This window comes from Dama dama, chromosome 15 (assembly GCF_033118175.1).
Source record: "Dama dama isolate Ldn47 chromosome 15, ASM3311817v1, whole genome shotgun sequence".
In the NCBI taxonomy this organism is placed as follows: Eukaryota; Metazoa; Chordata; class Mammalia; order Artiodactyla; family Cervidae; genus Dama; species Dama dama.
Window position 1 is genome coordinate 65664578 of NC_083695.1, and position 18428 is coordinate 65683005.

Below are 18428 nucleotides of genomic sequence, written 5' to 3' on the forward strand. Positions count from 1 at the left end.
GTGCAGTGCTGTGAATAAGACAGGTGATGGGTCTCACTCGACCTCAGATGGGTTGGTAGAGAGGGACCATCTGAGCAGTTGGAGCAGTTGATGTAAAGAGCCAACCATATAAAGAACATTCCCCATGAGGGGTCACCAGGGAGGTCTGGCTGGTGGGTGGACTGCCATAAGCAGAGGGGAGATAGGTATGAGATGGAGCTTGGGGTCAGGCAGGGGCCACTAGGGGAGGCCTGTGGGCACTGGCAGGGAGCTTGAGTTTTACTCTCAAGGTAATGGGAGCCCAGTTGGCTGCTAACACTAGTTCAATGGCCTGATGGTGTTGGGCTGATGTTCTGCCACTCTTGAAACTGCCCTCTCTGGGTGTAGGTGTCTGCAGCCACTCCAGGCAAACACATTTATACAAGGCAGACTCTGCTCCCTCTGATGAATCAGAATGGCGCTAGCTGCAAGGGAGGCTAAACAAGGAGAGTCAGGTGTAGGAAGGAGTTTCTCTGGCTGGAGAGAGGAGGCAGGAAGGAGAGCTGGGGCTTGAGGTGGGGCGTGGTTGGCTGCCCCAGTGCTTCTGCATCATGCACCATCACACACCGGCATCGGGTGGTCTGGGCTGGGCCTGAGATTCTGCATCTCTCACGAGCTCTCCAGAGATGCTGATGTGGTTGGTCTGTCGCCCACACTTCCAGGAGCATGGGTAGACATCACTGAAGAGTTTTACGTAAGAGTGGTTACCTGATTTCTGTGGTTCTGTGGAGAAGGCAGTGTAGGGGACAAGAAGGGACATTGGGAGGCTAGTCAAGAAGCCAAAAATCCTGGTCATTTGGGTTAAGGTGGTGGCAGAGGCTATGACATTGGTGGGTGTTTATGTTATTTTTTTTAAATTTAGAAAATTGTGGTAAAATATTCTTAACAAATTTTTATTTTAATCATTTTAAAGTGTACAGTTCAGTGGCATTATATTCATTCCCAATGTTGTGCAGCCATCATCACTATCCATTTCCATAACTTTCTCATCATCCCAAACAGAAACTCTGTACCCATTAAATAATAACTCCTCCTTCCTCCTCCACCCAGTCTCTGGTAATCTCTGTTCTACTTTCTGTCTCTATGCATGTGACTATTCTGGGATAATTCATAGAAGTAGAATCATACACTATTTGTCATATTGCTTCTGGCTTATTTCAGTTTGAATGTCTTCAAGGTTCATCTACCTTGTTGCTTGTATTAGAATGTCGTTCCTTTTCACAGTTAAATAATGCTCCATTCTATGGATATTATGTGTTTTGTTCATTCATTCATCTGTTGATAGGTATTTAGGTTATTTCCACACTTTGTCCATTGTGAAGGATGCTTCTATGAACATGGTGTGTAAGCATCTGTTGGAGTTCAGTGGTTGGTTTTATGATATGTTTTGAAATCATCAGAACTTGCTGATCGTAGGAAGGAAAGGCAGGGATAGAATTAAGAATGATTCCTGGTGATGGTGGCATTTACATAGATGGGGAAGACATTGTAAAGTGTTCTGCAAGCATCAGGTAGTATCAATATTTTATTATTTAGAATTGTTCTGAGGAGTTAGCTATGAAATCGTCACTAAAGGCACCAGAACATCACTTTTGTAAGTCATGCATCTAGGGCCTGGGAACTCCACACTTCAGTAACTGCCTGATTTAAATTGGGACTTGGCAGACGGTGGCCCACAGACCAAATCTAGCCCACCACCTGGTCTTATACAATCTGAGAGCTAAGAATAGACTTCACAGTTTTAAATGTAAATGTGAAAAAAGACCATGTAGCCCTTTAGCTGACAGTTGTTCAGTTTTGCTTTCTGGCTCACACAGCCTAAAATATTTACTGTCTGGCCCTTTCCAGAAAAAGTTTGCTGACCCCTGGCCTAAATTAACTGCTTTGGTTCAGACTGAAGAGATGTGCTCAGTGGAAATAAAAAACAAAACAAAATCAAATCCCCCCTTACCCCTGCCAACCTACTTCCGCATTTTTCCCCCAGAAGTTTGTGTCAGCAAGTCACCCCCTACCCTGAGTCCTGCCCTCTGCAGGTCACTGGAGTAACCAGCCCCCACCAGTTGCGACCCTGAAGCTGATTAATGTCAGCATAGTGCTGTTTATCAGGAACAAGTGATTTATTTTAGCATCTAAATTTTAAATGGTGTCTATGCTTCCCAGGAAGCTGTCTGGTTTAGAAAATTGCCTCTAATAAATGCATGTTATAAATCCATTATTTTGAACCTAAAGAAAGGTATTCAAGTCTTATAAGAGAGAGTCAGTTTCTCCTCATTTTAACTAAATACATGTTGTGTACCTAAATAATGCAAAACAATGGTTTGAATGGGTGCTAAATTATCAGCTTCACAAAATGCAATCACAGCTCTTATTTTTTCAATTAATCATGGAAAAAAATCCATTTTCTGGCGTGTCCCTAGTGAGGCCTTCTAAAGTATCCAAGATTCCATGGTGCTGCTCAGTCCAGTGGGCTCCATCGTGCCTTGAAGTGCTTCATGGAAGATGGCTGGAGAGGGTGAACCATCCACTCACAGGCCCCGGCTTTAAGGGTTTTAACTATTGGCTCCAGTTCCAGATGGTCCTGTGAGTCCTCACCTGATTGCTCAGGGATGCTGTGACCTGCTTCTCAGGCAGATTGGGGCAGCTCATTCTTGACCTCCCAAAGTTCTTTTTCTTTTTAAAAAATTTATTTATTTGTCTTCATTGCAGCATGCAGGATCTTCATTTGCAGCATGTGAATCCTTAGTTGCAGTATGTGAAGCTAGTTCCCTGACCAGGGCTTGAACCTGGTCCCTGTGCATTGGGAGCTCAGAGTCTTAGCCACTGGACCACCAGGGAGGTCCTGAGCTCCTGAAGTTCTGATTCTTTTGGTTTATGTTCACTCAGTGCCTGAGGGGCTGGGTGCTAAGGGGGGTCAACTTCAGCCCCAGGCTATGTCCCCTTTTTTTTGACTTCAGGGGCCAGGATTGGGACCAGATATAGGGCTTGGACAGGCCCCAACCCTTTGGAGACTGTGGTGTGATTTCCAATAAGTTGCTTTCGGCTACCATCAAAACTCTTCACTGGAGAATTTCCCAAACAGCCACCTTTGAGGGTGCAGGGCTTGGGCAGGAGACTTTTGGGGCCCTTTGCAAATGTAGCCCCCTGCTCCTCAATACTCACTCTGCATTCCAAGGGAAACTGGGAGCAGTGGTCTTTGTCTGGCTGTGGGAAGTTCTGGGCAATGCACGTCTATGTGCCTCACCTTTGCATAACCCAGAGGGGCTCCTGGGACTCTGCGCTCTCCACTGAGAACACTGGTGCAGGGGCCACTGGCTGGTTCGTGTGGTGGAACTGGTTGGTGCTTCTGTCTTGCAAAGTTCATTCATTCATTCAACAAATAGTTACACTGCATTTCGTACATGCGGACCACTGTCCTAGGCATTTGGGAAGCACCAGGGAGCAAAACAGACAGAGCCCCTGCCCTCGTGAGACTACATGGACATGTGTTCAGTTCTGCTGTAGAATACAGTGTGTGCAGGGGGGCCCAGATGTGGGAGGAGAGACTGCTGTGTCTGGGGCGCTGGGAAAGGTTTCACATGAGGAAAGATACTGGCTGGGATCTTGAGTGCTGAGTGGGGTTTGCCAGAGCACACAGGGGCAGGACTAGGGAACAGAATTCCCAGTTTGTTTGTTTGTTTTTTTTTTCTCTACAAATAAGGCAATTCCAGAAGAAGTCACTCAGAGGAAAAGGCACCTGTAGGTTGGGTTGGGGCGACTGAAGGACTTTGAACACTGTGCCAAAGGGTTTGGACTGTGCATTTGTAGCCTCGTTTTCAGGTCCCCCTCCCCCCACAGCGAGCAACTCTAGGGGAGCCATTCACAAAGACGTGAAGATGAGTGGTGCCCCCTAAAGTTGGGTCCTGCCATTCTTCACTGGTCATGATGCGCGTGTGCATGCTCAGTCACGTCTGACTCTTGGCGACCCCATGGACTGTAGCCCAACAGCCTCCTCAGTCCGTGGGTTTTCCAGTCAAGAATACTGGAGCAGGTTGCCATTTCCTTCTCCAGGGGATCTTCCCCAACCCAGGGATCAGACCTGTGTCTCCTGTGTTGGCAGGCGGATTCTTTACCGCTGAGACACCTAGGAAGCTGTTCCTTGGTTGTGGTCTCCCTTGGCTCCAGCCAAGGGCTGGCTGGCTGGGTGCCTTTTGGAGAGCATCCCGACTCACTCTCTCATCCCCTACCTTTCTAGTGATCACATTGAATAACTTCTCTCCTCTGAGGTGCCGGCGTGCCACACCTCCTGAATTAGGACCAGAATTCATTAGCACCTGTTTAGTTTTCTCTCTGAGCACCATCAAGGTGCCAGATTCCCTGTGCCTGTTTTTCTCAGCACAAAGTGGTTCTTTATGTACAGCGATTTTACCTATGGGCTCAGCCCCAACCTTGGGGCTCTGAGACAGCATGCAGTGGGAGTTTAGCCCAGGTGTCCTCAAGTCTGGTCCTTGGAGCTCTCATCATTTTGCCGAAAATGTGGAATCTCCTCAGATCTACTAAATTTAAATTTGAATCTCCGGGTGGAGCCTGGGGTCAGTTTTTTTTGACATGCCTCCCCAAATGATTCTTTGGTTGTTTTTGGACCATGTTATGCTTTTGACTAAGACCATGTAGGATCTTAGTGTCTGGACCAGGGATCAAACCTGCATCCCCTGCAGTGGAAGCTCAGACTCTTAACCACTGCACTGCCAGGTTCTCATGCTTGTAAAAGTTTGAGGACTACTGTGTCAGAGGAAAGCTCCGTAACATTTTGGGGAGCTGGGGCTAGATTTCCTTGATTGGATCTCATGCATTTAGCACCCAGAGATAGTGGTACCTTGGCTCAACTGGCGTCTGCCTGGTGCTGCCAGGCTCAAGCCACTACCCTCAAGGCTGCTATTCCTGGTGGAGAGGGTGAAGTTTTCTCCCTTAAAGCTTTGTCTCCTTCCCTGGGATTTCTACCCTCTAGATCACACCAATCAAGCCGGATGCTTCTCCCTACTTTGATATTAACGAAGCCACTCCCACTTTCTTTTCACTAGTGTTAGCACGGTACATCTTTCTCCATCCTTTTCCATTGAACAGTGCCTTGGTCTTTTAACAGTGCCTTGGAACTGTCGTGGCATGTCTGGCTGTGTCATTTCACTTGCTGATTCAGGATCAAGGTCTAGTCTTGTCTGCCGTCCTGGGCCCATTTGATTCTAATCAGTTTATGTTGTGTCCTTGGGCTACATCATTCTTTCAAAAGTTGTGCCCTGCCCCTTTCCCTCCTGTTACACTTGTAAACTACTGGCTGTAAATTGGAGGTCCCCATGACCTCTCCTTGCCTTCAATTAACCGCCTAGAATGGCTCACAGAACTCAGGAAAAGTTTACTTATGGTATCGCCAGTTTATTATAAAAAGGACACAACTCAGAAACAGTCAGCTGGAAGAGAAAGATAGAGCGAGGTGTGGGGGAAGGGACCCCCTCTGGGTGTGCCACTCTCCCAGCACTGCTGCTTGTTCACTGAGCCCCTAGAAGTTCTCTGAGCCTCTTGAATTAGGGCTTAAAATTTTTTTTTAAATGGAGGCTTTATCACATAGACATGATTGATTACATCATCAGCCACTGCTTGAACTCATCCCCAGCCCCTTCCCCTCCTAGGAAGCTGAGTTGAGGGGCTGAAAGTTCCACCTCTCTAATCACATGATTGCTTCCCCTTGGCAACCAGCCCCCATCCTGTGGCTGGTTATCCAGGGACTTTCCAAAAATCACATTTTAACATAAATTCAGGTGTGGTTGAAAGGGCCTTGTTATGAATAACAAAAGAGTCTCCTTTCATCTTTATGGCTCTTATCACTTAGGAAATTCCAAGGTATCCTGAGCTCTGTGCTAGGGACAGGGGTGAAGACCAAATATCTCTCTCTTGCTGTAAGTCACAGTTTCACAGGGAAGCACCAGGGAACATTTTAATGGTTCTCCAGACAAGGGTACAAGGATCCCTTCCTGTCTTTGGTTGGTATGGTGTGAGCATGGGCTGTTTGTCACTGTTGCAGGCCTCTTATGACCATGTGGGTAAAGTCAAGAGAATACCAGGGAATCTAACCCAAAGCCCTGATTTTGTTGAGCTACTAAATTAACATCATCTGGAAGGCACTTGCCTCTAGGCTAACTCTTTTTTAAAAATATTTTTCAAAGTTGATATGGTGTATTTTAATTTTTATTCAGTACAATAAATTTTTTCTTTCTTTTTTTTTTTCTTTTTTGTCCACATAGCACGTAGGATCTTAGTTCCCAGACCAGGGATTGAACTTGTGTGCCCTGTATTGGAAGTTCCGAATCTTAACCACTGGACCACCAGAAAAGTCCCCAGGTTAACACTTCTTTAAAAAATAATTAATTATTATGATTTATTTTTGGCTGTGCTGGACCTTCATAGCTGTGCATGGGTTTTCTCTAGTTGTAGCAAGCAGGGGCTATTCTTTAGTTGCACTGTGCAGGCTTCTCACTATGGTGGCTTTTCTTGTTGCAGAGCAAGGGTGCTTAGAACATGTGGGCTTCAGTAGTTGTGGCGTGCTTAGAACATGTGGGCTCTAGAGTACAGACTGCAGTAGTCGTGGCACACAGGTGGTATCTTTCTGGACAAGAGATTGAAACCTGTGTCTCTTGCATCGGCAGGCACATTCTTAACCACTGAACTACCACGGAAGTTCCCAGGCTAACTTTGTATGAGATCATAAGTCACCTTATTATGGGAGCTAATTTAGTTGAACATTCTGTTACTTGTAGCTAGCAGCATTCCCGGTTGTTATGGTCCCTAAAGAGCTTACAGGGCTCCTGGGGTAACAGGGAGCACCCTCAGGGGTCGTTTGGTCACCACCTGGCAACGATAAGTAACGCCGCAGCAAGCAGGCTGGTAGAGGCCCTACAAAGTAGGAAGGCAGGGTGGGATCAGTGGGAGTCGTCAGGTTCGGGAGGAGTTCAGGCAGAGGAGGCAGGAGGTGGTGAGTGGGTAGATTTGAGGTCACAGAAGTGATTCTGAACTTGGGCTTTGAAACTTGCCTTTATCACTCACCAGCAGGGGGACTTTACAGACCAAGAGAGACTTGGCCTCTCTCAGCCTTAGTTTCTCACCTGTTCAGCGGGGATGATTCTAGGGCCTAAATCATGGGGCTTTGTGAGGATTTGAAAAAACACTTAGCAGGGTGTGTGGCACACTCTCAAATGAAAGCCATTGTGAGGACTGTTCCCAAGGCATGAGTCACTAGTCAGAACCCTGGTTGCAGCCACACTCCTGCCACCTGTCCTTAACCACAGGTCTAACTCCCCTGCCGCAGGTGGGCACGAAGAAGAAACTTGCCGGCAAAGTGGCTCTTTCTTCAGGGGTGCTTCTGTTTCTTTTTGCTCATGCGATGGCTTTGTTCTCCAATTCTGGTTCAGCTCTACCCCTGCGCCTGGATCTTCCCCCTTCACACAGATCCTGAACTGGTCTCCAGGTCCGTGGCTTTCTTCTGGCCATGAATTTGGACTCCTTTTTCTGGCAGGTCATGAGGTACCCCTTCTGACCTGCCCCACTCGACTGCTCTGAGGATAAAGCCCCCCTGCTGATGAACTGGCTCACAGGTTGCCATGAGCCTCCAACTTCTCCCCCAGGGCACCCCTGACAACACAGGCGTGTGAACACTGTTTGAGGCTGCCACAGTGAGAAGTGGATCTGAAGCCTTGTGTCTGATCTTTAATTCATGTGGATTTTGCAACTTGCTCACTTTAACAGGTCATTATAGGAGAAAAAGTTTACAGTAAGTTGCCACCAGGAAAGAATACAAAGAATGTCCATAGCCCTATTAGTTAATGCATGGACTACAGTTGCAATGAGTCTAGCTATTTTTTAGTTATTGGACTGAATTAAAAAGAGAGAAGGTCAGCCCCTTTCCTCTGTCCAAGGTTACAGTATGTCAAACCCCCAGATCCCTATAACTCCGTGGTTGTGAAAGGCAACAGTTCTTTGTGCACTAGCTTTGAGTAATCACTGGTGAGAGACACCTGGAATACCATCAAAGCTGTGGGCCAGTGTAGCAGGCTCAGACTTCTTTTGATGATGGGCCTGATTGCCCAGGAAATACCGAGAAATCATTCCTTGGCCGGGTGATCCCACTGAGCTCTGCTTCTTGCTGCCCTCCAGGTCTTTAACTGGTCTGCTCCTTCTTCTTATCTGGTTTCATACATGTGGCTTGAATTCTGCAGGTGGTGTCTATCTGCCTCTGCCCTTTGTGTCAGATAGCATATATGTAACAAAAAACCCAAATAGACTGTGACTTAAACCATTATGACACTGAATTATCTCCATATGAAGTTTGATCTTGAATTGATGAGCAGCTCAAAAATGTCAACAAGGACCCAGGCTCTATTGATCTATCTCTGCTCAGCTATATTTGCTGTGCCAGCTTTTCTTAAGCTTATTACCTTTTGATGGCAAGGTGGCTGCCTCAGCTCCAGCCATCATGTCCTCACACAAGCACATTCAAGGCAGGAAGGAGGAGGAAGGGGTAGTTTCTTCTATTAAGGGGAATTTCTATCTCTTCTGTCAGGAAGCAAAATCCCTTTCAGCAAACTTGTCTTTATGTCTCGTTGGTTAGAACTGTATCCTGACTACAAAGGAAACTAATTTTAAAATTTGGGAAAAGCAAATGAAGTTACTGTGTTGGCTTTAGCCTGATCATGATTCATCTTCTGGAGCTAGAACAAAACCAAAGTCTGTGGTGAGGAGGAGGGGGAGATGGCTTTAGGGTAGCACTAATAGTATCCTCCCTGCAGTCTTTCTGATTTCCTGTGTCACCATCGATGGACTGGGGTAAGCTGTCTGATCCACCCACCTTGCCTGACTGAGGAGTCCTTAGATTCTGGATAAAGATGGAACCCCCACTGTATTGTCACACCTTCCTGTGTAGCTGTTGATACCCTCTTTGGGTATCTGTCAAAGGGAAAAGATGTCCCCTTTCAACAAGTCTCACAGAGTTGTATTCTTTGCCAGGCCTGAGCAAGACAGCTCTCACCTTGATGCATCTTGAGACTGTTGGCTCTTGAGAACAGAGATTTTTCTAGAGAAAAGGCTGACGGTTAGTTAATGCCCCCATGCAATTATTCCCCAAACCAAATTTGGGTAAAATGACTGTCTCTAATTGGCTCTTGTTACAGACAAAGGATGGGCTTCCCTGGTGACTCAGCAGTAAAGATTCTGCCTGCAATGTAGGAGACCCGGGTTTAATCCCTGGGTCGGAAAGATCCCCTGGAGGAGGGAATGACAACCCACTCCAGTATTCTTGTCTGGAGAATCCCAAGAACAGAGGAGCCTGGCAGGCTACAATGCACAGGGTTGCAAAGAGTCAGACGCAACTGGAGCGACTGAACACACATGCACATAGACAAGAAATCCACATGTCTGCATTGTTTTCAAATGCTGCATGGTCTAGGAGAGGCATGTGCAGAAGCAAGGGCACAGACCTGATGATTCCTGCTGAGATATGAGTCTTGGCATGGCCAGTGTGACCTTGGGCAAGTCCTTGAACTTCCCTGGGCCTTTGTTTATTCCACTTGAAGTAGGAGACCTAACAGCCACCCCCAAGCTTATGGTGAGGATGAAGTGGGACAATTGAAGCCAAAAGACTTAAAGGGAGAAGGCTGTGATGCTCTGAAGCTGTAGTTCTTGCCTTCAAGGCTTCTTCCATGAGCACATTTTCAATTATGTATTTGCACTTGAACTTGGCCCCCTGCTGGCTGACTAACTTTGTTAGTTATCAGTTGCATGGCTCATTTGGGAGCTAGGTTCTTACACCTCATTGGCCTTCTTGTCTCTTTTTAAGCTTTCCCAAAGCACTAGTGCCAGGTTTCCAGCTTCTTGATTTATGGGTATCTATGAGAGGTCTTTCCCTTCTTTTCTTCCATTGCTATTTTTAAACTTTGTTGTTGAAGTAAAATTTATACAAAGTCCACAAATCTTTAAATGTACTGTGTGGTTTGTGTGCTTTTCTGTATGTGTACCCGTGTCAGTACCATCCAGATCAAGATAGTGAACATTTTCCATCGCTCTGGAAGGCTTCCTCGTTCCCTCCCCATCAGTACCTGCCCTACCTTCTCCCCACCTGCTGCTCCGGCAACCCAGCTCATCCTCACATCACTAAGTAACTGTTCTTGGCCTTCCTATGAAGCGGTGCTGTGTACCCTGCACCCCACATAGTTCCTACGATAACTTCACTTCTGTTTTCCTTTTTCTGATCAGTTTTAGGCAGCTGTCAGACACTCTTCCTGGTGGGCAGAGCGCTTCCCTTTTGGCACATCACCTGTGACAGCGTGGTTTCATCTCTTGAGAGCCCTCAGACATGTCTCCTTGGTCAGCGGCTGTTCAGGACATGTGGATACCTCCAGGGGCCTCCTGATGAACCTTTCTTCCCTCTTCCTTCTCTCCCGGGGCAGCTGTGAGGCTGTGTGCACTCTTGCCATTGCTCTCAGAGGAGCTGGGCATGGGTCCTGGGCAAAGATTTCTGAGCAATGGCCCAAAGTGGGGACAAGCTGGGGGACTCTATGAAATAGGACCTGGAGGGCTGGGTCCACATATTGGCAGGAGGCAGGAGAGGCTGGGGGGCTTTAGGGATAGACCCAAGACAGGTCTACACTACAGGGGATGCTCATGGGACATCCGGGGATGCTGGAATTGGCCACTACCAGGTGTGAATGACTTAGACATCAGCTTTGGCTTCCTTTGCAAGGGAGTGGGAATGGGGCACTCAGAAGGCCCCACTACTGTTAGTTGGCAAGCCTGGCCTTAGGTGTGGTAGGGCAAGAAGTCCCCTTGCACCTGCTGGCCCCATCATGCCTTCACTTATTTTCCCATGTAACAGCATCTGCTGGGAACACCCTGGGTGTGCCAGGCAGCGAGCTGGCACCAAGGGCATAAGGATGAACAGAAAGTCTCTCAACCAAAGGAGCTCACTGTCCAGACCAGGCTGCAAAATGGATGGCCCCTTTGCACCCAGATTTGGCCCTTAGATGTGCTTGCTTTGGTCCCCATGGTTTAAAAATTGGAAACTGTCCATAACAGTTGGATTTCTGGCTTCTTTTGAGAAATCAGAAGGTCTGACAACCACGGTTGGCCTTCCTGCGGCTAGTGTGCTAAGTGGCTGCTCCCCATGCGCCCTTCCGGTGGCGCACTTGTGCCCATTTCCTGCACCACCACTCCCTACGGCACTGGGCCTGGCCCTCCGCTCATACGTCCCTGCCTGGCCCCGTGGATATTCAGGCTGATTTCAATGGGAAGAATTGGTGAAGGTCTCCTAGAGGAGGCAGTGGGTCTTGATCTCCTGATAGAGTGTGTCCCCCTCTAAGTCTTCTTTGTCTCCTACTCCTCAGGGTGAGTGAGTTCATCAGATATTTTCTGGGAACATATCTGGGGTGGGGACATGAGAGGGAGATGAGATGCTGAGGTGTTGGCACTAAGACCCACGTAAGTGGTTCTAAAGGCTGGACCATCTGGATCAGAATTACCAAGGGGTGCTGCTTCAAAACATGGACCTACTGAGCAGAAGCTGGAGGAAAATTCTCCAGGTAATTGTGCGTGCTAAGTTGCTTCAGTCATGTCCGACTTTTTGTGAAGGTATGGACTGTAGCCCGCCAGGTTCCTCTGTCCATGGCATTCTCCAGGCAAGAATACTGGAGTGGATTGCTGTGCCCTTCTCCAGGGGATCTTCTCGACCCAGGGATTGAACCCACGTATCTTACTTCCCCTGCGTTGGAAGGAGAGTTCTTTACCACTAGTGCCACCTGGGAAGCCCCCCAGGTAATTGTTGAGGTTGCTCAAATTTGAGAACTACAAGGAAGAGGAGGCTGTAGCTTAGAGAGTAGTAGGGTCAGACAAATTGTGTTTTCTAGGGCACAGCTGGGGACCCCACTTCACCATCCAGCTCCAGTGGAGTTTATTCTGAACACCCTCACCCCTTCTTGGCACAGCTGAGGCCCCCACCAGGCTAAAGGCATGAGGAACATCTTCTCCAGCTTTCCTGTCTCTGCCCCTACACCTGGAGGAAAGGTCATGCTGACTTTTGCTGAGCCTTGTCATTTCCCTGACTCGTTGAACTGTCACCTGGGCAGGGAGCCAACTCTAGGGAGAGGGACAGTGGCTGGTTGGCAGGTAAGGGACACCTTGTTTCCCCTTCATCTTCTCAGCCAGGTGGCCTGACAGGTGCTGGGCTCCGGCCAGGGGGCTGGAACCATAGCTCTGTGCAGGGAAGGAGGAGGATTTGGTGATTTGTTCAAAGAGAGATGCTTCCCTGAGTTGGGGGAGGGTAGGTGGGGCTCCTGGACTGCCTTTCTCTTTGGAACCTTCAGCTGTGGGGGTGGGAGGTGTAGGCTGGGGTGGCCGGGGCAGGGCTAGGCTGCAGGGAGTGAGTAAGAAGGCCTTGTTCTTGGGTCTCACAAGTGGAGGGTGGTACCTCCAAGAGTGAGTGCCTCGCTAAGAGTGAGGTGTCTAGGGAACAAAATGTAAGAAGTGGCCACCCTTCTCTTGCAGGAATCTGAGAATGGGAGATCCTTAAATGTTGTCTTACTCACCTTCCCCTGGTCCCTGTCCTACAGTCCTGCTCACTGCACCCCAGGAAGCCCCTGAGACATGCCTGAATCACGGGCAAGGGAGGGAGAGCAGAGCATCAAGAGCACTCTTGTCTCTCGGACAAGGTCACCCATTCTCAATGTTGACTGTACATTGCAAACCCCTGTTATCTTTATAGAATCCTGATGTCTGGTCCTCAGAGATTCTGGTTTAATCTATTTGGGGTGCAGCCTGCTCTTAGGGTTTTTAAAGTCTCCCCAGGGGAATCTTGTGTGCAGTGAAGTGTGAGAAGCTCTGATCTAGATGGTACAGGGTGGGTGCTATTTACTGGTTTTCCTTTCATGGGTTTTCGTTGTGAGCAACAGACCACCAGTCTCGGCACAGACCTCTCAGGGTAATACAAGAACATTTAGAACAAAGTGGATGGAATATGAGGAGACTAGAAAGAAAACCCAGTTCCCAGTTCATGCCAGATACATCATGCTTTTATTTAATGATCCACCCTGGGAGGTCGATATTCTCAGGCTCAGTTTACAGAGGAACCCGAGTCTTGGCCATGTTAATCACTCTCCCGGGTCCCACTGCTGTGGGCTGGCAGTACTGTGAATGAAGTGGATATGTGACAGGCAGCCGGCAGGAAGGGAAGGCAGTGCTGCTGCCTTCAGACTTGTTTCTCAAAGCATTTCTGGGGTTGGCTTGAGGTGGGGTGAGGAGAGGACTTGGCAAAGGACTGAGTCCCCAGCTCTTCTCTGTCACAGACCAGAGGAGTGATGGCTCTTCTGGTTTCTTCTCTCCCAGCAGGGTCTGTGTATAGAGTCTGGTCAGAACCAGGTATCCCATGTGATTTTAAAGGAAGTTTCCTCTCTCTCAGTCTCTCTTTTTAAGCTAAATAGATTCCTGGAGCTAAAGTCAAGTAGTGTGATAAAAAGAGGGGACCCCCCTCCTTTCTTATCTCCAGATCAACATACACACACACACATGCATTAACACATACACACATATCAAAGTTGCTGTAATTCCACCAATTAGGTCTTTGGTTTCAACAGAAAATATGGAAGGATAATGGGGAGACTGTTCAACCAGTCACAGTTGTATTGTGGATTAGTGAGTGACTGTGGGGAGCCAGTCCCAGCATCCTTGGCAGACAGATGGTAAACACAAAGGAACAGGGCTCAGAGGCCTCTGAAGATGCAGAGGGAGCATTTAAGGTGAAGCTTGGAAGATGCTGAAAGTTGCTACTTAACGGGTAACTTTATGCAAAATAATCATCACATTGGCTTCTAAAGCTGGTGGCAGTGCTGTGAGCAGCTTTTCTGCAGCGGTGGCAGAGTCTGCTGTCCTCTGCTCTCCTCTCCTGCCGGCTCCTTCTGCTTTCTCAGGAGCCTTGAAGCAGGATGGAGAATGCCAGGCTGGGTGGCCAGAGATCCGACTGGACTCCCACGGGGCCCCTTAGTGGCTGCTTCACCTTGGACAGGGGCTTAGCACCCAAGTCCTGGTGTCTTCACAGACACACTGAGGACTTTCTTCCGTCTGAGATGGAGTAACAGGGATTGAATTTGCCCCTTTGTCTGAAACAAAGAACAAATAGACCCAACACATGAAACGATGGTTTTCAAGACTCTGGATGTTAGGCCGCAAAGTTCAGTGACCCCAGTGAGCCAATGATTCTCAGTTTACTGCCTTGTGAGAGTTTCTGTGTCACAGCCGAGGGTAGGGCAAGGATGTCAGGAGGGGAGAGATGGAAATATACTATTCTAACTCCTTATGTAGTGGTATGATATCACTTGAAGGTAGGCTGTGATAAGGTCAGGATGTATCCTATAAATGATAAAGCAACCACTCAAATAGCAAGGGCTTAGAGTTAGTAAGCTAGCAGAGAAGCTAAAATAGAATCATCAAAAATACCCAGTCTGAAAGAAGATGGACAAAGGGAGTGAAACATAGATGAAACAAATAAAAAACAAATAGCAAGATGATAGACTCAAGCCTAACCGTATCAATAATCACATTAAATGCAAATGATCTAAACATTGTTTAGAGATTGTTGTTTATTTTGGATATTAATCTCTTATCAGATACATGATTTACAAATATCTTCTCCTAATCCATGGGATGCATTTTCATTTTGCTGATTATTTCCAAGAAACACACTTTAAATATAAAGGCATAAATATGTTCAATGGAAAAAAGGATGGAGAAAAATGTACCATGCTGACACTAGTGGAAAGAAAGTGGGAATGGCTATGTTAATATCAAAGTAGATTTCAGAACAAAGAATATTACCTGGGTGATCTGTATCTTTTAATGACTAAACAAACAAAAATCTACATTGATAACACAGGAAACTGTGATCCCTGCCTCACTGGTTTTTGATAAGAGCAAGTGGGGTGATATCTGGGAAAATGCATCGTACATGATAAAACATGCAGGTATCATTGGACCTTAATTATTAGAAATTGGACTATCTGCATCCTTATAAAGAGCACAGCAGCTGTGCTGAAGCTATTTGGTTCTCAAGTGGAAAAAGGAAATACCACACAGCGGCTCCGAGCAGGGCAGGCGGGAGCAGCTGGGGGCAGAAACATCAGTGCAGTGGTGCCTGGACCAGCGCTTCTTAGACCTGAGTCTGTGGTAGCTACTGGAACCTATGATAACAGGGGGCTTTCTTCAACTGCAGGAGAGACAGACCCGGACTGAGCCTCAGTCCTACCAACCCCAGAAGCTTTGGTAACACCAACAGATGCTTGGCTAAAAAGAAAAGTGAGATGTCGAGCAGTTACTGTGCTAAATCCTTTTTGAGCCTTTTCTCATTTATGAGTCTTATTTGGTTGACCCTGATATCATCATCTCCATTTAACATTTAAGGAAGTGGAAGCACAACATCACAGGGCTGTTAAACCATGGGTCAAAGTTTGGACCCATGCAGACTAGAGCAGAGCCCAAGTCTTAAACATGATCCGAGCCACGAAGTGAGGCTTGGGGAAGGCCAAGGTCATCCAGAGGGTTACTTCTAGACTTTGAGGAAGAGCAGGAGGGTGTAGAGGTAGCCCCTCCACCTTCCACCCCAGTCAGGGCATCCTGCACCTCCGTCATCCTCTCTCTTCCCCCTTCCCATTCTCCTCACCTGGGCCAGCGGTGAGGAGTGGGAACCAGCCAGCAGGAGGGAGCAGCTCTGGGCAGCTGTGGTGAGGGGCTCCCTGGGGAGCTACTCCAGGTTTCCCCAACTGCCTCCTCAGTGCCCAGTCTTTGAACTCAAGGGGTTTCAGTCCTGCTCCCACGTCACACAGAATCTTGGTCTCCTTATCTAAAGAATGGGATAAAAGTACTGACATCGTGACTGTCAGGAGGCTCTGTGAGAGTGAGGCAGCTCTGAGGAAGGTGCTGCCCTGAGACAGAGTTGCCGCCTTGTCTCTTCTCTCCCCTGCCTCGCCACCCGGACCCTGCTCTCCCCTCGTTCACTCAGCGAAACCTGCTCTCCCCTTAGACCCTCCTCAGCCTCCTCCCGGCCTCAGAGCCTGTGGCTCTGCCCTGCTCTGGGGCAGGAAGAAGGATTCTCCTTCAGATCTTCCAAGGTGGTGCTGGTGGTGAGGGGCAGGGGCTGGGGTGGGGAAGACATGAGGGCTGAGTGAGACCGAGTATTTTTAGTGTTTCATTGGTCTTGTTTTTTTTTAATTGAGGGGAAATCCATAACACAAGCAATTTAAAGCATAAAGTTCAGGGGCATTTACTGCATTCACAGAGCTGTGCAGCCACCATCTTTCTCTAGTTTCACAACTTTTTCCTCACCCTGGAAGCTCTCTTGTACCTTAAGTAATCACCTCCCATCTCCTCCCCTCCCCACATCCTGTGTTGACCACAAATCTGCGCTCTGTTTCTTTGGATTTGCCTGTTCTAGTTATTTCATTCCTTAGTGTCTGACTCCATTCATTTAACATGACAGTCTTTTTTTTTTTTTTTGGCTCTGCTGGGTCTTCATTGCTTTGCATGGTCTTTCTCTAGTTGTGGCGAGTGAAGGCTACTCTTCATTACGGTGTGTGGACTTCTCATTGCAGTGGTTTCTCTTATTGCAGAGCACTGGCCCTAGGTGTTTGGGCTTCAGTAGGTGTAGCATTTGGGCTCAGTAGTTGCAGTTCTCAGGCCCTAGAGCTTGGGCTCAATAGTTGTGCCGGGTTTAGTTACTCCGAGGCATGTGGAATCCTCCCAGACCAGGGATCAAACCTGTGTCTCCTGCGCTGGCAGGCAGATTACCATCTACTTCTCCACCAGACAAGTCCAACATAACGTTTTAACATTACAACATAAAGCTGTGGAGTGAATCAGTACTTAATCCCTTTTTATGGCTGATTAATATCCCATTATTGCTTTTGAACTGTGTGCTGGAGAAGACTCTTGAGAATCCTTTGTATTGCAAGGAGATCATACCAGTCAATCCTAATGGAAATCAACTCTGATATTCACTGGAAGGACTGATGCTGAAGCTGAAGCTCCAATACTTTGGCCACCTGATTTGAAGAGCTGACTCACTGGGAAAAGACCCTGATGCTGGGAAAGATAGAAGGCAGGAGGAGAAGGGGATGACAAAGGTTATATAGCATCACTGACTCAATGGACATGAATTTGAGAAAACTTCGAGAGATAGTGAAGGACAGGGAAGCCTGATGTGCTGCAGTCCATGGGGTCGCAAAGAGGTGGATACAACTTAACAACTGAACAACAATATTCCATTGTACGGATGGAACATTTTGTCCATTGATGACACATTTGTGTTGTTTCCACCTTTTGGCTATTGTGGATAGTACTGTTAGGAATATTTGTTAGCAAGTATTTTCTTAAATACCTGTTTTAAATTATCTTGAGCACATGCTTAGGAGTGGAATCACTGGGTTTTATGGTAATTCTATGTTTAACTTTTGAGAAACTGCCAAACTTTTTCATAGCAGCTGCATGTCTCTTTGGCTTTAAGATTATGTTATTCTAAGGGCAGAAATGATACAACACTATAGAGAATTTGGAAGTTATTTATTGTGCAATTTAAAGAAGTTTTCAAGTAATTCAAATTATAAAAAAACTTTTAAGAAAAATATATGCTTATTATAACAATTCAAATAATTTCCAGAAGAAAAAAAAGTTTTTTCTGTTGGCCCCCATCTTACTCCTTTCCTTCTGGTTGAGCACGGTTAACCCTTTGGTTTGTATCCTTCCAAATGTTTTCAAGGCATTTATATAGACTTTGAATTTTCTTTTTTATATAAACATGTCATACTGTCTGTATGCTCTTGCTTTGAAATCTTTCTATTAGTTTCTTGTAAATTTCAATTGCTCTTAGTGCCAGGTTGAAGGTCCCTGAGACACCTTGTCCTGTTTAAAAAAAGTCTGGGCCTCAGGTGTGCAAAGCTGTCCTTGGGTGGCTGGATAATGAATGTATTATACATTTCTTTTTGCTAACTCCATTTACAATTTTTTTGAAGGAATATGAGTTGCTTTTATAATAAGAAAAATAAAGTAGGGAAGAAGGATTGAGGGCCTGAAGGCCCTGGGCACAGCTTGTGTCTTAATTTAGCACTTATTTCATTCCTCTCTCTTGCATAATGAGTTGTTTATGTGTTCGCCTCCCTTGAGGGTGGACAGCGCTTATTCATCTGTTGCCATCCCCTTTCCCTCAGAGTGTGCCAGGCACACAAGTGGCCCTTCCAGGTTTGTGGCTGAGGCCGCAGAGAAGAGGGTGGGTTCCAAAGACCCCCTGTGTCCTCAGCTCAGGCTCGTAAAGGTCATGCATTTGCGGGGGTCAGGCCCTGGCTGATCACGCTGTCTGCAGG

At 47.1% G+C, this 18428-nt stretch overlaps 1 protein-coding gene across 1 annotated transcript in view; it reads left to right on the forward strand.

Annotated features, from left to right (window-relative positions):
• The first annotated feature begins 590 nt into the window (after positions 1-590).
• The window catches only part of GOLGA7B (golgin A7 family member B), a 53147-nt gene continuing 35309 nt past the window's right edge, over positions 591-18428 (forward strand). Inside the window, exon 1 of the mRNA XM_061162329.1 lies at positions 591-712. The gene's annotated coding sequence lies outside the window, so the exon portion shown is untranslated. The remainder of the gene's footprint in view (positions 713-18428) is intronic.